Here is a 22,804-nt window from a genome sequence, read left to right as displayed (position 1 = left end):
CCCGCCCACACTTCCTGACCATACTACAGGGGCTATACTGCCCATACTGCCTCTCTTTTCCTATGGCATTCAGCTTACATCCAGATCCCCACACCCCCTGTCTCCCTCCCTCCCTCCCTTCTTTGGGGCATAGCGCCTCCCTGCTCAGCCTGCTAGGGCGCTGGGACCGAACCCAAACCGGACGACAAAGGGGTGGCCGGTAGCTCCTTTGTTCCCATAGCCTGCCCTCAGGGAGCAGGGTGGGCCCTTTGTTCGCGAGCTAACCAAGCAGCGCGGAGTTTCGATCTGGGCACCGAGTGAAACATCATTGTGGAGAAACATCTCTGGGGAGTGACATCACTGGGAAGGTACATCAGTGGGCAAGAAGACCTGATCCTGTAAAAGAAGATCCAAAGGAGAGTATTGGGAGGAAGAGATGGGCAGACGCCAATGCAGGAATTCTCCCAGCAATCTGAAAAACAACACGAAACCACCAGAAGCCAGTGACCCCACAACAGGAGGACATGAACACCTTAATCAAGAAGAAGTAGAAAAAACTGACTTCATGAAAGTGATTGACACCCTTAAACAGCATATAAAAAATGCCCTTATAGAAATGGATGAGAAGTATAACAGAAAGTTCGAGGAATTGAGTAAATCAGTGAATGATACCCTAGGAAACCAAGGAAAAACAATCAAGCAGATAAAGGAAACAGTTCATGACTTGAAAACTGAAATGGAGGCAAAGAAGAAAACACAAACAGAGGGCCGGCTGGACATGGAAAATCTAGGTAAACGAATAGAGACTACAGAATCAAGTATAACCAGCAGAATACAAGAGATAGAAGAAAGAATCTCAGATTCTGAGGATAACATAGAGAAAATAAATGCTCTGATCAAAGAAAACAGCAAGTCCAACAAACTCTCATCACAAAACATTCAGGAAATATGGGACACAATAAAAAGACCAAACCTAAGAATAATTGGAGTAGAAGAAGGAGAAGAAGTGCAGCTCAACGGTACAGAAAATATACTTAATAAAATTATAGAAGAAAACTTTCCCAACCTGAAGACAGATGTACCTATGAAGGTTCAAGAAGCATACAGAACACCAAATAGGCTGGATCAAAAGAAAACATCCCCTCGCCATATAATAATCAAAACACAAAATATGCAGAATAAAGAAAGAATATTAAGAGCCGCAAAGTAAAAAGGCCAAGTTACTTATAAAGGTAAACCTATCAGACTTACACCTGACTTCTCTATGGAAACCATGAAAGCCAGAAGGTCCTGGAGAGATGTACTCCAAAAACGAAGAGAGAACGGATGCAAGCCCAGACTACTATATCCAGCCAAACTTTCATTCACTATAAATGGAGAAAACAAAATTTTCCAGGATAAAAACAAATTTAAACAATACGTAGCCACAAATCCAGCCTTACAGAAAATAATAGAAGGAAAATCACTAACCAAGGAGTCCAACAATGACCACAATAACTCAGACATCTAGAGACTCTTCACCAGCGCAAATCAAAGAAGGAAAACACACAAACCCTACTACTAAAAAAGTGACCGGAGTTAACAACCACTGGTCATTAATATCACTTAATATCAATGGGCTCAACTCACCTATATTAAGGCACAGGCTAAGAGATTGGATAAGAAAACAGGATCCAACATTCTGCTGTCTACAAGAAACACACCTCAACCACAAAGACAGGCACCTACTCAGAGTAAAGGGCTGGGAAAAGGCTTATCAAGCAAATGGACCTAAGAAACAAGCAGGTGTGGCCATACTAATCTCTAACAAAGTTGACTTCAAACTTAAATCAATCAGAAGAGATGGAGAGGGACATTTTATACTCATAACAGGAACAATTCATCAGGAAGAAGTCTCAATCCTGAATATCTATGCCCCTAATATAAAAGCACCCACGTACGTAAAAGAAACATTACTAAAACTCAAGGCAGCAATCAAACCGCACACACTAATAGTAGGAGACTTCAACACTCCTCTCTCACCAATGGACAGGTCAATCAGACAGAAACCTAACAGAGAAATTAGAGAATTAATGGAGGTAATGAAGCAAATGGACTTAACAGACATCTATAGATTATTCCACCCAAAGAGGAAAGAATATACCTTCTTCTCGGCAGCTCATGGAACCTTCTCAAAAATTGACCACATACTTGGTAACAAAGCTAACTTACACAGTTACAAAAAATATTAGTAACCACCTGTGTCTTATCAGATCACCATGGATTAAAGTTAGAATTCAACAATAATGCTACCCCCAGAAAGCCTATAAACTCATGGAAACAGTCAACTACTGAACCATACCTGGATTAAGGAAGAAATAAAGAAAGAAATTAAAGTCTTCCTTGAATTCAATGAAAATAAAGAAACAACATACTCGAACTTATGGGACACTATGAAAGCAGTCCTGAGAGGAAAGTTCATAGCACTAAGTGCCCACCTAAAGAAAACAGAGAAAGCACATATTGGAGACTTAACAGCCCACTTGAAAGCTCTAGAAAAAAAAGAGGCAGACTCACCTAGGAGGAGTAGAAGACTGGAAATAATCAAACTGAGGGCTGAAATCAACAAAATAGAAACACAGAAAACAATCCAAAGAATCAATGAAACAAAAAGCTGGTTCCTGGAGAAAATCAACAAGATTGATGAACCCCTATCCAAACTAATCAAACGGCAGAGAGAGAACACGCAAATTAATAAGATCAGAAATGAAAAGGGGGACATAACCACAGACACAGAGGAAATTCAGAGAGTCATTAGATCTTACTACAAAAGCCTGTATGCCACAAAATTGGAAAATGTAAAAGAAATGGACGCTTTTTTAGATAAATATCATTTACCAAAACTAAACCAGGACCAGGTGAACAATCTAAACAGACCTGTCAGTCGCAAAGAATTAGAAGCTGTTATCAAAAACCTCCCTACCAAAAAAAAAGCCCAGGACCAGATGGTTTCAATGCAGAATTCTACCAGAACTTCAAAGAAGACCTAATACCTATACTCCTTAATGTATTCCACAATATAGAAACAGAAGGGTCATTACCAAACTCCTTTTATGAAGCCACAATTACTCTGATACCAAAACCACTCAAAGACTCAACCAGGAAAGAGAACTACAGGCCAATCTCACTCATGAATATCGACGCAAAAATCCTCAACAAAATACTGGCAAATCGAATCCAAGAACACATCCGAAAAATTATCCATTATGATCAAGTAGGCTTCATTCCTGAGATGCAGGGCTGGTTCAACATACGAAAATCTATCAATGTAATCCAGCATATAAATAAACTGAAAGAAAAAAAACATATGATCATTTCATTAGATGCTGGAAAAGCATTTGACAAAATTCAACATCCATTTATGTTAAAAGTCTTGGAGAGATTAGGGATACAAGGGTCATACCTAAATATAATAAAAGCTATATACAGCAAGCCGACAGCTAACATCAAATTAAACGGAGAGAAACTCAAAGCCATCCCACTTAAATCAGGAACACGGCAAGGCTGTCCACTCTCGCCATACCTCTTCAATATAGTGCTTGAAGTTCTAGCAATAGCAATAAGACAACATAATGGGATCAAGGGGATTCGAATTGGAAAGGAAGAAGTTAAACTTTCGTTATTTGCAGATGATATGATAGTGTACATAAGCGACCCCCAAAACTCCACCAAAGAACTTTTACAGCTGATAAACAGCTTTAGTAATGTGGCAGGATACAAGATCAACTCCAAAAAATCAGTCGCCCTCTTATACACAAAGGATATGGAAGCAGAGAGGGAAATCAGAGAAGCTTCACCATTCACGATAGCCACAAACAGCATAAAATATCTTGGGCTAAATCTAACCAAGGAAGACAAGAACTTTAAGGCATTGAAGAAAGAAATTGAAGAGGATACCAAAAAATGAATGGACCTCCCTTGCTCTTGGATTGGGAGGATCAACATAGTAAAAATGGCAATTCTACCAAAGGCAATTTATAGATTCAACGCAATCCCCATCAAGATCCCATCAAAATTCTTCACAGATCTGGAGAGGACAATAATCAACTTTATATGGAAAAACAAAAAACCCAGGATAGCCAAAACAATCCTATACAATAAAGGATCTTCTGGAGGCATTACCATCCCTGACTTCAAACTCTATTACAGAGCTACAGTAATGAAAACAGTGTGGTACTGGCATAAAAACAGAGAAGTCGACCAATGGAATCGTATAGAAGACCCAGATTTTATCCCACAAACCTATGAACACCTCATTTTCGATAAAGGAGCTAAAAGTATACAATGGAAGAAAGAAAGCATCTTCAACAAATGGTGCTGGCACAACTGGATGTCAACCTGTAGAAGAATGAAAATAGACCCATATCTCTCACCGTGCACAAAACTCAAGTCCAAATGGATTAAAGACCTCAATATCAGCCCGAACACACTGAACCTGATAGAAGAGAAAGTGGGAAATACCCTACAACAGATGGGCACAGGAGATCGCTTCCTATGTATAACCCCAGAAGCACAGACATTAAGGGCAACATTGAATAAATGGGACCTACTAAAACTGAGAAGCTTCTGTAAAGCAAAGGACATAGTCACTAAGACACAAAGGCAAACTACTGACTGGGAGAAGATCTTCACCAACCCCGCAACAGACAAAGGTCTGATCTCCAAAATATATAGAGAACTCAAGAAACTAGACTTTAAAATGCTAATTAACCCAATTAAAAAATGGGGCACTGAACTGAACAGAGAATTCTCAACAGAAGAAGTTCAAATGGCCAAAAGACACTTAAGGTCGTGCTCAACTTCCTTAACGATCAGGGAAATGCAAATCAAAACAACTTTGAGATATCATCCTACACCTGTCAGAATGGCTAAAGTCAAAAACACCAACGATAACCTTTGCTGGAGAGGCTGTGGAGGAACGGGTACCCTCATCCATTGCTGGTGGGAATGCAATCTTGTGCAACCACTGTGGAAGTCAGTGTTTTGGTTTCTCAGGAAATTCGGGATCAACTTACCCCTGGACCCAGCAATACCACTCTTGGGAATATACCCAAGAGATGCTCTATCAAATGACAAAAGCATTTGTTCAACTATGTTCATAGCAGTATTATTTGTAATAGCCAGAACCTGGAAACAACCTAGATGCCCTTCAATGGAAGAATGGATGAAGAAAGTATGGAATATATACACGCTAGAGTACTACGCTGCGGTAAAAAACAATGACTTCTCGAATTTTGCATGCAAATGGATGGAAAGAGAAAACACTATCCTGAGTGAGGTGTCCCAGACCCAAAAAGATGAATATGGGATGTACTCACTCATAATTGGTTTCTAGCCATAAATAAGGACCACGGAGTCTACAATAGGTGAACCTAAAGAAGCTAAGTAAGAAGGTGAACCCAAGGAAAAACATATAGTTATCCTCTTGGCTAAGGGAAGTAGACCAAATTGCCGGGGAGAAAATGGGATCTTGGGGGTGGGGTGGGATGGGGGTAAGGGGAGATGGGGAGAGAAAAGGTAGAAGGGAAGGAGGGGGGACCTGGGGAAACAGGAGAATTGGGATAAAGGAAGGGTGGATAGGGGAGCACGGAACCACAATTCTTAGTTAAGGGAGCCACTTTAGGGTGGGCAAGAGACTTGACCCTAGAGGGGCTCCCAAGTGCCCAAGATGAGGTTCCCAGTTAGTTCCCTGGGCAGCTGAGGATTGGGAACGTAAAATGACCCTATCCTAGAGCAATACTGACGAATATCTTGCATATCATCATAGAATCTTCATCTGGTGATGGATGGAGATAGAGACAGAGACCCACACAAGAGCACTGGACTGAGCTCCCAAGGTCCCAAGGAGGAGCAGAAGGAGGGAGAACATGAGCAAAGAAGTCGGGACCACGAGGCGTGCATCCACCCACTGAGACAGTGGAGCTGATCTACTGGGAGCTCACCAAGGCCAGCTGGACTGTGACCGAAAAAGCATGGGATAAAACCGGACTCTCTGAACATGGCGAACAATGAGGGCTGATGAGAAGCCAAGGACAATGGCACGGGGTTTTGATCCTACTTAATGTGCTGGCTTTGTGGGAGCCTAGCCAGTTTGGATGTTTACCTTCCTAGATATGGACGGAGTGGGGAGGACCTAGGACTTACCACAGGGCAGGGAACCCGGACTGCTCATTGGACTGGAGAGGGAGGGGGAGAAGAGTGGGAGGAGGGGGAGAAGGGTAGGAGGAGGGGGAGGGAAATGGGAGGCTGGGAGGAGGTGGAAACTTGTTTTTTGTTTATGTTTTTTTTTCTTCTTTTCGCAATAAAAAAAAAAAAGAAAAGAAAAACTACATCCAGATATTTGAGATCTGCCTCCAAGTGACTGACAGTGTTTCCCAATGTTTGAGAAAATACATGAATGTAATACATTTTGGAACTTGCTATAACCAAGATACAGAGATTTTTGGATTAAAATGACCCATCAAAAAAGCAGTGCAAGGAATGAGGAAAGACTGAACAAAATAGTGTTTTTGATAGGTTATGTTTTGAATTGTTTTAATTTTAGGCTATTGATGACCAGTATTGGTATACTAGGCCAAGGCAAGCTGATGATGTACTTTCAATTTTACAAAGTTTTTACATATATTTAAGTGCTGACACTCAGGAAGAGAGGGACTTCAGGGAAACATCAGCACACATTCAAGTAGTGAAGCTGGAATTTCAAGTGAGTCTTGCTTTTAGTTTCAGAATCTTAGTTCTTCAAAGGCAGGACTCCTTGGGTCCTATTGATGGTCCATTTATGTGTGTGTACCTGTCGCAATAGAAAATTTAGTACCTAACAGGATATCAGTCTTAGCCATGTGTGAAGAGCTTTTTATATAAAGAAAGGGCTACCTAGCAATACCTTGCACCTCCTCTTGTATGTTCATGATCGCATGTGTTTCTGACAGTGTGAGCCTGTGTATTTTTCTGTGAATATGTGTGTTTGTGTGTAAATACATTTTTTTGTAAATTTTCTATTGCAACAGGTACACACACACTCACAGATACACAGATAATAGGCAACATGTACAAAGGACCCACCCTACTCCCACTAACTGTCAGAAACGCAAGGAATAAGCTCTTATTGTCAAAGGCCCCCATGCATTGCTGTGTGTCAATTCATCCTCAGTAAGACGTTCGCAAATGCAAAGGTCCATGTACAAATGCACGACTAGATGTTACATTATATTAGGTAGACTCTGCTACAGCAAAGGCTACACTTCACCCACGGATGATGTTATGTCATTTTAGGTGTACACAGTCTGTCAAAATGTGTAGAAATAAACACACACACACACACACAAGCAAGTATATGTAATGTCATTTCCTGGCTTTTTTCCCATCCATAGGCAAAGCTGCCCACACATATACATGGAAAGGGATCACATTCAGTTATCACCTCATCTTCAGGCAAATTCAAAAATAGACACACACACACAAATAGATGTGAGAGCCTACTGAGTTCCAAACCATGAATCGTCTAATAACACGCACACAAAAACACACAAGAGGAAGATACACACAGAGAGACACACAGACACATACACACAGAGAGAGAGGGGGGGGGAGGGAGGGAGGGAAGGAGGAAGGGAGAGAGAGCGAGAGCGAGAGCGAGAGAGAGAGAGAGAGAGAGAGAGAGAGAGAGAGAGGAGGTAGTAAGAAAATTGCACAAGACCAAGAAAGAGAGAAGTTGGCATTGGGTCCAGAAGGTGTCCACTCACTCAGAGTCAAAGCCCCATAGACACACACAAGACCATGATGCCAGGTACCACTATGTTTCCTATCACTTACAACCAAAGCCTTACAAGTAGGGCTAGGTGTCATGACTTAAAGGTCTTCAGAACCTTATAGCCACAACCACCACATGCATAGTTTAGTGCTAGGTACTGCTCAGAATCTCCTTTTCTATAGCAACTGACACACATACATGGGTGGTGATAGATCATGTGAAGTGCTTCCTCCATAACAACTGAAGCACCTATAAACACACACACACTTACCTGCATGCATGCACACACAGACACATGCACATAAATGCCCTAGTATGTATCATGTTCTGCCTGTTACCCCTTACAGACAAACTTACATAAACATAAATTGGTAGGTGGCAAGACTTTCAATGTATTTCCCCCTTACAATGAAAGTCACCTATGACTAAATGTCTCTTCCTCATAAGTTGCTTTGAATACACAACCAAACCTGTAGTATATAGCCCTGAAAATACATACAGGACTAGGTTCGGGGCCTGTTTTATTTCTGTCCTACATTAAAGGCCCACATATATGAATTCTCTCCCTCTCACTCTCCCTCTGCACCCCCCACACACACAAAGACATAAGCACAGGTACACACATAAACACATACAAATAAACACATACACACATCTAAATATTTTTTCTTAGCACAAAAATGAAGCAAGTTGAAAGGAGAGGATTACATACATGTTTTATGAGTGACATTCTTAAAAACAACACATGAAAACCAACAGTCTTAGAAAACTAGTTTCAAATTGAGCACTAATACTGAAGAAATGTACAAAATGCATCCAGGTTTGAAGACAAGTTCAGCAAGAGATTTACTATATTTCCTCCAAGTACTAGAAAACATACAAATTGTAGAATTTTAGAAGTTGCTACAACTGAGAAATAGAAATGTTGAGTTAAATTGTCCCATAACAAAATGAATGGAAGAAATGAGGAAAATAGTGGTTCAATAAGGTAATGTTTAGCATTACTTTAATTTTAGGCTATTTATGACCAGTGTTGGTATAATAAGCAATGACTAGTTAATTATGTAACTTTTGAGTTTACAAAGTATACGTTTTTACATAGACTGAAACACTGGTATTAAGGAATAAAGGAAGGAATCAAAAAGCTGTTCTTCCTTGTGTTCCCTCTCCTGTAACCACAGGCTCTTACACAAACATGGCGGTGCGAGCAACTATATCCTCCCACACATATGTCCTCCCACACATGCAAAGCCCTACAAATACATACATAGTCCAATTTCAGCTCCTACTAAATATCCCCGCCACTATATCAAAATCTCACTTACACATATAGATTAATTTATCCGTCCACCCCAGGTAGCTTTTCCCCTGTCTCTTCTTCCACGTTTTATACTCACATCTGAAGAATGGAAGCTAAGAACAGTCTATATAAAGAACTTTCAGCATTTGTCTTTCTGGATCTGGGCTCACTCACCCAATATAATCTATTCCTAATCCATGCATTTTCCTAGGAGCGTGGCTCACTAACAAAATACATTAATATGCTGAGCATCTGAAAGTAGGCTTGCGACTTTGCAGTTGGTGACCAGTCACAGGACTCATTTTCTTCTTGAATCATGTGGGGGAACTCCAACCCACTGTGGGTGAATTCACCCCTTCAAATTGGTCTGAAGTAATTAAGACAACTGAGCAAGACAGTAGCCATATTTGTCTATGTTTTCTGCCTCAGCTCCTGCTTGAGTTCGTGCCCAAACTTCCCTAAGTGACAGACATTGATCAGAACATATAAGCCAAATAAACTCTTTCTTCCCCACATTGGTTTTGTCATGATGTCTATCAGCAAGAGAACACATAGTAGGTCAGTATCCCAAGAGCACCCTCAATCTTAGGATCTCATTGCTGCCACCTCCTGAGTGCTGGGATAAAGGGATGTACTACAACACTAATTACGTGAATAGAATTTCAAATATGAGATGTCATGGAGAAAGTGAATCAGTTTCTAGACAAGTAAAATTTAAAGATCAGGATATTATTAAGGAATCTAATTAGAGAAAATATCTTCAAGAACATAGACATGAGAGATTTTGGAGAATGGGATATCAAAAACAAGAAATAAGGCACTTGGTGAACACAGGCCTGCGGGAGAAATTTGACGCTATTTTTCATTGATCAAGAAGTGACGTTTTCTTTTTGCCAACAAGGCCAGGTGTCAATCACTACTGAGAGAGGAACAACCAGTTTTCTTCCAGGACCAGCTCCCAGATAAGTCATTCAGTCCAGTGGTCCATGGGACAAAGCTAAATGGACTCAGCAGTTTAGAAATAAATGTATTCCTAGGTGTACACAAAACCATACACATACATGCATGGAACTCATGTAAAAATTCATATTTGGGGCAAGGATCCATGGGATAAACTGAGGCACAAGGGGAAAAGGAAGTGGCAGGAGAGATTTAGATGAAGTCTCTGTGTGTGTCCTTCTCAAAAACACATATAGTCTAACAGGTCATAAAAGAACTGGTTGCAGGTTGGGTAGGAATACTGAGGAAATAGAAAAATTGCATCCAGAAATTTGAGGACTCTTCTCCAAGTGATTGACAATGTTTTTCAAAGTTCAAGAAAATACACTAATGGGATAAATTTTGGAACTTACTACAACTGAGAGAAAAATATTTTTAGATTAACGTGACCCATCACAAAAGTAGTGCAAGGAATGAGGAATGTCCGTGAGGAAAATAGTAGTTTGATGGGTTTAATTTTGTTTTGTTTTAATTTTAGGCTATTGATGAGCAATGTAGTTATAATAAGCCATGACTAGTTGATGATGTACCTTTCAAGTTTACAAAGTAAAAGTTTTTACGTAGACCCAATACTGACATTCAGGAAGAGAGGGGCCATCTCTGTAAGGTCAGCAGATATTAGGGGCAATGATGCTGGATTTTTTAAGATAGCCTTTATTTTTGTTTCAGAATATTATTTCTTGAAAAATGGTAATTCTGAGGGACTGTAGATGGCCCATTTATGGGTGATTCCCAAGTCAACAGTGCAGAGATATTGCCTGAAAACCCATTCACTCAGGACAGACTAGAAACAGATCAAACACAAATCCAACCTTCAGAAATCAAGCCTTTTATCACAACTGAAAGGAGACACTGGAAGGGAAGAAGTATGGTTTGATATGGCCTATGGGACATGTCTCTGCAGAAAAGCCACAAACAAGCAAAGACTTCTGCATTAATCCTCTTCTCACAGGATCCCATTTGCAGTCTAGGTAAGAGCCAAAGAATTAGGGAATAGACACAAATCACATGACTTCAATCTTACCAATGAGGGCTTCCCAATTGGATACCCAACCTGATTGACTCAGTTCTGTTTATGTCAAGAATCAGGCCATACACAGGATACACAGTGAAGGCAGTTTATTAAGAGATAGTGTCTGTCCTGTGATATTGGAGACAGTGCTTTCACTACAAGGACACCAGTGGCACAGACAGTGCACAAGGACAATGCGTGAAGCTGTAAATTTGGGGGAGGTGTTTCTGATCTGTTCAAGCAACACCAGGTATAGCCTGATTGGTTGCTCTCTTCCTAGACTATTTTGCCTTCAATGAACTCCAAATTCTCTCTTTGTTTCCAAACCACTTTGGAGTTGGGACTAGGCAACCTGCACATCTTCCTACTACCTGAGGAATCAGGAGTCCAAGCTTACATACATATCCACCTGGGATTCTGTTCATCACTCTTGTCTAAAGATTCTGTGCTGGTTATGATAACTAAGCCCTTGGCCTGAATACTGTGGAACATCCCAGGAAGACTGTTGTCCTCCTATTTCATGTCCTCAGTGTCCTGTCTTAATGTTCCCTCAAAATTTACATTTTGAGACTGGCAAGTCACACATAATAAGATCGCTTGTAGCTGTTTTCTGGAAAATAATTAAATTTCATTATAGAGCTATGGCTTGTTTAACCTGTATTCTTTTCATATGTTTTATCTGTCAACTCTTATGTTAGAAATACCCTTCTCTTCCTCAGTAAATAACTGATCTTGAGCACGAACATGGCCTTCTTTATGTGTTTTGAACATGTTGGTAAAGTTCAGGTACTTTCAATAAAGATTGTGCTGTCTATGTCCATAAACAGTTGGCTTATAGCTTCTGTTTATTTTATATTTAGGATTATAAATATATGCTGAATTCATTTATTTTGTTGTGTGTGTATTTATCTGTTGGTGTCACAAAACACACATATGGAAAACTTGTGGGTGAAAGTCAGTGCTTTTTTTTTCCCAAATATTTGGAATGAAGGGAGGATAGCTCAAGTCAACATGTCAGGTCATAAGCTGCTTGAGGTTTTGTATAACATCTTGGAAAGTGTCTCCTTCCCCTTTATCTTATTGAGTGGTTGGACTAATATTAGTGTTAATTCTTTTTAAAAATGAGGTAGATTTCATACATGAATACATTCATACCAGTCTCTTTTGACATTTTACCATTGAAAGTCTTTTATACAATATATTTTTAACCATGTTTCTCTTTTCCAACTCCTTGCAGAACATCCTAACCTGTCTTCTCATCTAGTATGGTTTTCCTCTAGGGTGGGTTCACAGCCTAAACAACAGAATGCTAATAAATGGATTAATAGCTTGATGGCTAAAAGTGTTAAAGCAATTAACTGTGCTAATTGTCTTTTGTATCATGTTAAAGAAGTCTTTTGTTGCCTTCTTCCCCCTTTTGTATTAAGGTATAAAGCATATGGAAAATTAAACATGGGTAATTTCAGTATTCACTGAAACTCCCTCCCAATACTATCCTTTGATTTCTGTTTTATTATTTTATTTGTGACTTTGTCCTCTTCTCTATTTTCCTAATCCCCACGTCCCCTACCTGGTAAGTGGCATTTTTGTCAAAACTGGTCTCAGATACTAGATCAAACATCAAGTTACCTCAGGCAGAGGTTCAAGGGATTCTGCAGCACGATTGAATGTTGAGCTCCAATTCGCTGACACAGAGAATGATGCAAGGGCAGTTGACATCTGGAGCATGGCAGTGGTTTTATATGCAATGGTGACAGTCAGGTTCCCATTCAAAGCAAAGACCTATCCAGACATGAAGGAGGAAATGCTGGATATCAAGTACTACATTTCATACACACTCTCTCAAAACATTTTGCTTGTGGATCTCATTGTGATTGTCTACGTGAGAAAAAAAAATCAATAATATCATGGCCACACACCTAATTTTAAACCAGGAGTCACCCCAGGAACTCATGAAATCTGCCACTAAGTCTTTGCAGGCCTGTGTTGCTGTGTCATCAGCAGGTGCTCTCACGTTCCTCCTAAGAGGAGAATGAGTGAGCCTGCCATTCCCACCTTTGTCCTGCTGGCTGAACATCAGAGGCATAATGAGAAGTGTTCAAGCAAGCAGGGGAGCAGAAGCCTGAGCATGCCTACCACCTTGTGCCGCCTGCTGAAGGAGAAAAACCTCCTCCCCCCCAGTACCCACGTGTGCTTCTGAGGTTACTCCTCTCCTGAGCAGAAGTCTGGCAGTAGGTAGCATGGTTTGCAATGAGTGGTCCTCAAGATGCCCAGTCTCTGAGTGCATTTCTTCTATAGAGTATTTGTCCTGCGAGGCACCTCAGGATATGAGCACCCCGAAGGTTAGCTCATACTCTAAGTACATCCATTGTGAGAAAAAAAAAATTGCAGTGAGGCATCTCAGGATGTGTGGCCACAACTGGCACCCATGGAACTCAGAGATCTTCCCTTCAAGCAATATACAAGAATAACATGAAAGTTGTCTCTCCTAAAGTTGTAAATTCAGTCTCTGCCAGAAATTTGTCCAAAGGCTGGAAGAGGGTTAAGAAAGGAATTGGGAATTGTGTGAGAGTTCTATGTTGCTGCCTGCCACCCTCATGAGAAAGCCATGTTTCTCAGAAGGAAGTGACACCACTGGGAGGTAGAGAGCATTGCAGGTGCACACACACAGATAAGTGGGGTGCCCAAGATACACTTCTGTGCTTATTAATCTATATATTTTCTGAAGCTTTTTTGCAATGATGACATGATGGTTAGAGCTATGTAAATTAGCAAATCTAATTTCAAACAGTATACTCCACAGTACCACCACCACCACCATTAAAGTGCAACGCTTCAGCTGAAATTATACAGAAAAGGATAAGTGGCAGAGGCAGTAGAGGCAGACAGATACAGTGTTGACTAAAGGGAAAAAATATTATAGAGGATCAAAGGTTTTGAGAGAAGAAAACTCCAAAGGCTAGGAATGAGTGTGAGAATAGATAAACAACCTGAAAATGGACGGTCCAAAAGTATATATGAGTCAAGTCTCCGAACTAAATATTTCAAAATACTTAAGGTGGCAGTGTGTTTAAGAATGCAGTAGAAAAATCAAGACTAGGAGGTGGTAAGCCATCATGCATGACAGGCTTCTCCACATGAAACCATAGTTAATAGGAGATATTCCAATGGCTGGCCTTCCATAGCATTCTTCTCAGTGTTGAGTCTTGTGCCAAAATTCACCCCAAAGATGCCCATGGCTTAGAAGTCCTAAAGGAGCAGTATTCATGGACATACCACATCAAAACTCATCCTTCTGTCTTTCCCTTCAAGGTCAGGTCCAAGTGAGATATTTTCTCACACTGGACCAAGGTGAATCTCCTCCTCCCTCCCCACACATCCTTGCTGCTTTGTTTGCATGCTGCCTGTATCTATTTGTCTCTTTTCACGGGAGACACTCCCACCACATACTGACTCCGTCCAGCTGTTAATGAAGGGGTCCTTAATGTGGATTGCTTATAAGAATGTTATTTGTCTCCTAACAGGAAAGTCACAGCAAGCAGGACAAAAAAGGGTACCACTGTGAATGGAATACTCACATGCTGTTCGAGATAGCATGGTGGATATTGTTTGATTATTCTGGTGCTTGATTGTCCAAGACACGTGACTTAGTCTGTAGTCTTGGAATGATGTTTTGTTTATCAGGGGTCAGACCTACATTGACCCATGGGCCTGTAGATTTGAAGCATCCAGCAAAGATCCTCCTGTGAAAGTTTCATTGATGTTGTCATTGACACCCTCCATGCAGATCACTGCTCTCTGTAACGAAGAGTGGCCACTCAGAGGGGACAGAATGCCAGGGCTCATCTGTGGGTCTCACGGCTGAAGTAGCACTGAGATTGCTAAGTTTTATCCCATTGTCCAAGAGATGTTTCTGTGATCTGGTTTATCCTTGATATTGGTCCACATACAAATAAGAACGAGTCTGCCAAAGCCTCCCTTTTTTAATTCCAGGGAATGTGTTCAATGATTTCATGATGCAGAGGAGCAAAGGAAAAGTGAGAGACATCAGAGACATGGATTCAGAGTGGTCTTGAGACAACTTTGGGCAAGTGGCACATCTTTCCCCTCTTTCCCTCTGTCCGCTAGCTGTTATGGAGGAACTATTTTTGTAGAAGGGGTGATCATCTTCTTATACCTGTATGGAAGTCACTCTTCATCTTGCAAGATACTTCATCTGTTCTGGGTTGAGACATAAGAAGGATGTGGCACCCAGTCTTAAAAAGAAAAATAGCCAAGAACCACTGAACTTCTTGCTTACCGGTTCTCCATCAATGGGTGATTACTAAGGCAAGTATCATTTGTCATATACTTTCCTGAATCTAGTACCTGGGAAAAGGAGAAATTGTGTATTGTAGCCAGGTAAGTGGACCCCGGCAGAGACAACCCATGAGAAGCATTGACTCCAGACTCAGCTGATAGTCTCTACAAAGGCAACCCTCACTATGAACAGATGTGATGGTTACTTATGTTCATACTGATGTTTGCCTTTCGACTGATGGGGACTTTGGTTGCTTCTGTTACCAAACACATGTTGCTGCCTTTAGTCTTTTACCTGAAAGAACAGAAGCTAGCTGTCCCCACATCTGTCACCTCTCTCCTTCACTACCTGTTGCTGGATAAAGCAGGAGCAAGGGCAGTCAGTATCACCTACTTGTAGCATAATCTTCACAAGGATTATCCCAAAAAAGTCCACAGATGCTATCTTCACAGAGCACAAAGCTGAGTCCTTGATGTGCTCTTTTGTATATAACATGGTCTCCAAATGTTTGCCCTGTTTGAGTTCCTGTCCTAGCTTCCTTCAGTGATGAACAGTGCTGTGGAAGTGTAAGTCAGATAAACCCTTTTCTCCCTAACTTGTTTTTGTGCATGGTGTTTTATTACAGCAATATAATCCCAACCAAAACAAGAATTTGTGTCAGGAGTGTGGTATTTCTATGACAGACTTTACCATGTTTTGGGGAGGATTGTGGAAGAACTTTGAAACTTTGGGCCAGAAAAGCATTTGAGAATTCAATGTTTGGTGAGCTGTTCTGTGGGAACTTGGAAGGTAAGACTATTAAGAAAAATGCAAGCCAAATGATGGTAGCACACACCTTTAGCCCCGGCACTTGTGTGGAAGAGGCAGACGGATCTCTATGAGTTTGAGGTCAGCATGATCTACAGACTGAGTTCTAGGACAGCCAGGGCAACATAGAAAAACCCTGTCTCAAAAAGAAAAAGAAGAAGAAGGAGAAGGAAAAGGAGAAAGAGAAGAAGGAAAGAAAGAAAAAGAAAAAAGAAAAATGCCAAAAGGATGGAGGCCTGTTTTGTGAAGTTGCAGGGGAATGTTTGAGACTCACTCAAAGACTCTACTGGGGCCATGGCATATTTTGAGTTAAGAATCTGTGATTTATGGTTCTGGTTAGCTGTGGGTTGAAGAGTCAGTTGTGATTAAGAAGCTACCAGAACTATCAAAGTGAAACCTTTGCTTTGCTAAGATAATCAATGCTGGTTATAGCATAGACAGGACAGGAACTCAAACAGGGCAAACATCTGGAGACAGGAGTTGATGCAGAGGTCATAGAGGGGTGCTGCTTACTGGCTTGCTCCTCATGGCTTGCTCAGCTTGCTTTCTTATAGAACCCAAGACTGTAGCACAATTAATAAAAACCCAGAGACAGAAATTGGGGTTCAACCTGAAGGTTAGAAAAGCAAAACTGGCTCTTCTACCTCAGTCCAAAATGGAGATCCTGCCTACAGGAATCTCAGAAGGAGACTGTGTCTGAGAGCTGTCCTTCCATTTTACGTTCCTTTCTCATGCTGGGATTAAAGGTATGCACAACTGCTGCCTGGTTTCTATGGCAAAGCTAGAGCTGAGAAATTATCTGTGATTAAGAAGAGCCCAGCATTGTTGTGCTAAAATCTTCTGGGAAGTATTTCCTTAGAGCACAGAAAAACTGTGTTCCAGAAGCCACCAAAATTGTTCCTCATGCTGGCAGCCAAACTTGGTAGTATAAGAGTTACCCAGAGAGTACTGGTTTTGAAAGCAAATAAACAAAATTTTAAATCAATAACTATAAGCACAATAAGCACAATCAAGGCATATGAATGAAATAAATAGAACTGCCAAAATAAAAATAAAATAAAATAGCAAGCCTGAAAAGATGAAGCTATATTAATAGCAAACAGAAACTTTTGGAGTGGATTGTTTTTGAAGTGATGTCCAGCATTGTAGTTACATTTCCATCACTGTGACAAAAATACTCATTCATTTTGTATCTGTATATTTTTTCTCAGATGATGCACTCTAATGTCACTTGCCATTTATTGTCTTGAGATGGAACTTTTTGATGATTCAGTCTTACTTTTTGACAAGGATCCCATGGTACAGCAATGATACTCACTTCAAGGTGTCCAAGAAGTCAAGAGGGTGATGACCCAGTGATCCATTATAGAAACACTCATAACTGCCTAACAACCTACCAGCATGGCACATCTCTTATAAGATCAAATGACCCTCATGCTCTCAGTTTTGTCGGGCGATCCTGTCTGCTTCAAAATTTCAGGTGGGTCTATATATGTTTTTCTTAGGGTTTACCTTATTATTTAACTTCTCTAAGATCATGAACAAGGCTCAGTATTCTTTGTTTATAGCTAGTATCCACCTATGAGGGTGAAAGTAATGAAAATACAAGCAAAGAAGTCAAGACCATAATGGGTTCACTCACGGAAACAGTTGTCTGCGACATTAATCCAACAACTTTGGAGGTTAAATCAGATGGATCATAAGTTCCAGGCCGCCCTCAAACAGAAAGTAAAACTGAAACAAACCTCAGTTTCATAATAAACTGGCTCAAAAAAATGAAAAATAAAAATTAACAAAATGTAACATAAATAAACAAAGAACAAGAAATGATAACTTTTTGCTTGTGGAACTTCTATTTTGAAATTTTAAAAAAAAATTTAGCCTTGGTAAGATGGTTCAATGGAGAAGGCATTAATCACAAATCATGATGACTTGAGCTCAGAGCAAGTACCCACACAGTGAAGAAGAGAATCAACTTATGCAAACTGTCCTTTGATCTCCATATACACATATATGTGTATTTATGTGTGTATATATGTGTGTGTGTACGGTATGTATGCATACAAACTATCATACTATATCTATATCATCTATATATCTATAATTTATCTACCATCACACATATACATAAAGTTTAAAAGAGTCCAGCCAGCAGGAAGTAAATTTCAGGATATGATGCCCACATTCCCAAAAGTGGGATGAATGATTTTGTTCATTCAGTGATTTGTGGATATTTGTTATTGTTTGTTTGTTTGTTTGTTTGCTTTAAGTTGTTATGAGTTATGGTCAGGAAGAAAGATAAACAAAAGAGATTGATTAAGAGTTCTTGTGAAAATAAAAAACAGGGGATATAGCTATGATAGTATATAAGGATATATTATTGAATCTACTCTGAATATAAATAAGGGGAATATAGAAATAGGATTAATAGGTAGATTATTGTATCTACTTTTAAAACAAAAAAGCAACTACTAGGCTTGAAATATTTTGCATTAACTTGTATTTTTGTATATTGATACAAAGTTGAGATTATTTTTGTTAGAACTAACTGTATATACATTTCTAATCATATGCATGGCATGGTACATATGCAAGACATTTAACAATGTAATGCAAATTTCTAGCCTTTGCAAGTTATTATTGCTAACTACGTAGTTATGATAATAGGAGATGTAGGTTAGCAATTAGTCACCTGTTACAATTGAACTTGTAATCCTATATGGTATCTTTTCAAGGTCAAACAGATCGATTTTAGATAGATATGTTGTCAACAAGTACTTCAGAGATCTACAGAATATGACATTTAATATGTTTTATTAACATAGGTTATTTTCTTTTTGACAGTGAGACACATCTGCTCCTGGAAGATCTAATCTTTTTTATAGAAGATGATAGGAATCAAAAATATTCCACTTTTTTTGTGACAAAGGTTAACCACTGGATTAGACAGTGTCTTGCCTCAACAGCCGAAAGTATGCTGTACAAATTGAACACAGAGGACACAAAAGAAAGTACCGCTGAACTCTGCCAAGACAAGGTAGGACAGCTCTTAGAATATTCTGCTTCACAGAAAGAGTCTATTAGATATGCTAGGCCTATAGGGCTCGATGTGTGCAACAACACCGAAGAAGAATCTTTGGTGACTGTCCAGGCAGCCAGATGTTTCTGTCATTTCTCACGTTTTTTGGAAATTGCCTGTTTGCACTTCCTGCTTATTAATGTAATGTTATTTCCTTCTGGATCTCTGATGGAGTTGAAAACTTTATAGTTATAGTTTTCTTTGTTACCAGATTCAGAAAAAAAATCGCTTAAAAAATGTAAAGTGCATATAATGTTGAGAGAAATAAAAGGATAGTTTTGGTAATGTAAGTTATGTTAGAAAGGGAATTAGGGACAACTTTTGGACTCACCAAGGTAGGACAGATATGGAGTACTTTCTCTGGATTTGTCACTTGTTAAGTGACTAGACATTGTTGATGTCAGGGCTGTGTTTGTGAACAGATGTCATTTAAATTTGACTTTGTTATAAAATATCTTACTCTCTCCATCTATGGTGATTGAAAGTTTTGCTGGTGTAGTCTGGGGTGGCATCTGTGGGGTTTTTTTATAGTTTGCAGCACATTGGTGAGGACCTTCTGGATGTTAGAGTCTCTGTTGAAAAGTCAGGTGTAAATCTGATAGGTCTGCCTTCGTATGTTTTTTCTGGTTATAAAAGGTTATTTACTTTAAAAAAAAACAGTGCACAGATATTACCTGAATACCCTTTCACTCAGCACAGACTAGACACAGACCAAACACAAATCTGATCTTTAGAAACCAAGTCTATTTTTACAACTGAAAGGAGACCCTGGAAGGGAACAAGTGTGAGGTGATACAACTTACCTGGGCTGTTCCTGCACAAAAGACTCACTTCAAGCAAAGCTTTCTGCTGTAACCTTGCCCTCACAGTAGCCCACCAGATGATCACCAAAGCATTCTAGAGCAGACACAAGTCACATGACTTCAATCTGACCAATGAGAGCTTCCCAATTGGCTACCAAATCTGATTGGCTCAGTACTGTATATGTCACCAATCAGGCCACAGATCTGGATGCAAAATGTAAATTGGTTTGCTAAGAGACAGTTGGTGCCAGTCCTGGGAGGTTGAAGGCAGAGCTTTCACTTCAAGGACACCAGTGACAGACACAGTGCTCACAGACAGTACCCGAAGCCTGGAATTTGGAGGAGTTTCTGATCTACTCAAACAATACCAGGTACACACTGAGTGGCTGCTGTCTTCCAAGACTGTTTTGCTTTCATGGGACCCAAAATATTCTCTTTGTTTGTAAAAACCACTTTTGAGTAGGGATTAGGATACATGGTTCATGTTCCTACTGGCTGAGCAATCAGGAGACCAAGCCTGGATTATGAGCTACCTAGGATTTGTATATCCATCTCTCATCTAGAGTCTGTGCTGGCATAGACACTGGACAGTTCCAGGGAAACTGCTGTCCTCCTCTGCCGTATCCTCAGTGTCCTGTCTTGTATTCCCTTGGAATTTACATTTTGAGACTGTCACATCACACATGACAAAGTCATCTTTTTTTGCAACTGTTTTCTGGAAAATGAGTATAGTTCATTATTGGAGCTATGGGCTTTATACCTTGTATCATCTTCATATGTTATATTTGTCAAATTTATATTAGAATTATCTTTCTGTTCCTCAGTAATGAACTCAGCTTAATCATGGACATGACCTTCTTTATGTGTTGTTGAACTTGATGGAAAATTTGGATTACTTTCAAAAAAAATTGTCAAATCTTGGTACATAAAGTATTGGTTCATAATATCTGCTTATATTACATTTAGGGTTATTGTGTCCTATTTATCTATTTTGCTGTGTTATTTATCTGTCCACAAAACTCATATAGAAGTCAGAGGAAACTTGTGGTTGGAAGTCAGTGCTGTTTTTTTTATCATGCAGTGTCAAGAGGGAAAACTCATGTCACCGTGTCTGATAGTATGTGCCTGTATGCTATTTAGAACATGTTGGAAAGTGTTTTTTTCTTCTCCATTATTGAATATTGGATATTAGTCTCAATTTTTTAAACATCATGTAGAATCCATACATGAATTTATTCATACTAGTGTTTCATTTTTTGACATTTCATAATTAAAAGTCTTTTATACAATGTACTTCAATCATTTTCCTCATTACTCAATTTCTCCAAGAACCTTCTAATCTCACATCCTGTATATCATTATGGCCTCCCTCTCTTTCTATAAAAAAGAAAAATCAAAATATGTAATTAAGACCTGTAAAATACGCACAAAAATTAGCCCAAAAGTCAGCCACATTTTTTAATTGAGTTAATTCTGTGATTGCCAATGATTTCAGGGCATGGATCCCACCAATAGGAGTCATTAAAATAACCAGTGAGAATCTATTAGAGGACACTGATTCTTCCTATGCCATCAGGAAACAATCATAGATGTGGCCTTGGTTCGGGATTTAACCCAGTTTCCACTTCCTCTTTCAAATGACAGAACCAAATCCCACTTGACCCTTTGTATGCTTCTGTGTACTTCTACAGTCTCTGCAAGCTCATGTGTTCATGGGCCCTGTTGTACCTGGAATATACTACTTCTTATATAACCCCTCAGACACACATGCTAGACTCTGATGTCAGGTTCTGCTACAGTTTCCATTTCCCTAAAACAAAACTTTACACACAAGACTAGGCTCACACACTGTCCTGCAGAGTCTCCCACCCTACAGACACAGCCACCTAAAGTATGGTTGGGTGTCAGGTACTTCTCAGAATCTCCTCTTCCATAGCCACTAACACAAATACACACATGGGTGGTGATAGATCACATGATGTGTTTACTCCCTAATAATTAAAACACATAAAGACACACACACACTAGAGTGCATGCATACATGCCTCACACACACATGCATGAATGCCATAGTATGTATCAGATTCTGTATGTTATCGCCTCACAGACAAAGCTTACATAAACATAAATTGTAATTATGTAAATTATGTAAGTCTTTCTATGTATCTCCTCCCCTATACTGAAAGTCACCTATGGCTAAGTAACAACTCCTCAAGAGTATCATTGAATAAAAACCAAACCCATGGTATTAAGCCCTGAAAATATACACAGGGATAGGTGCCATGGCCTCTCTGTTTCTCCCTGTCCTACAAAGTCCCACATGTAAGAACTCAATATATCTCTTTTTCTGTACATATTTGTGTGCATAATTTGTCTATTCAGATTTGGCAACTCAGCAGTCCCTGACAACTATTTGTGTACATGTGTGTATATTTATCTACAGGGCAAGATATGGCTAATTGACTGTCATTCCTTGAAGGCATAAGTCATAAACAATCCCACACAGTTTGGAATTATGTTTAATAGGGTGGTATTTATTTAAAGGGGAAAAAACGTACAGATCACCGTCCCAGACAACAACCCTCTGCGCAATCAGGAAGAAGTCTAGTGGCCGGAACCGGAGCAGGAAGCAAAAAATAGCGAGAAGGGAAGTAGCCGCTTTTTTAAAGGGAGAGAGACCACGCCCCAATGGGCTGGTATCTCAGCGGCTATTGGCTGGAGGAGCGGAAGGCCCTC

This window comes from Microtus oregoni, unplaced genomic scaffold, assembly GCF_018167655.1.
Source record: "Microtus oregoni isolate MIOR12 unplaced genomic scaffold, Mior012 000045F_ref0000178, whole genome shotgun sequence".
NCBI classification, from domain to species: Eukaryota; Metazoa; Chordata; class Mammalia; order Rodentia; family Cricetidae; genus Microtus; species Microtus oregoni.
This window is presented reverse-complemented; position numbering follows the sequence as displayed.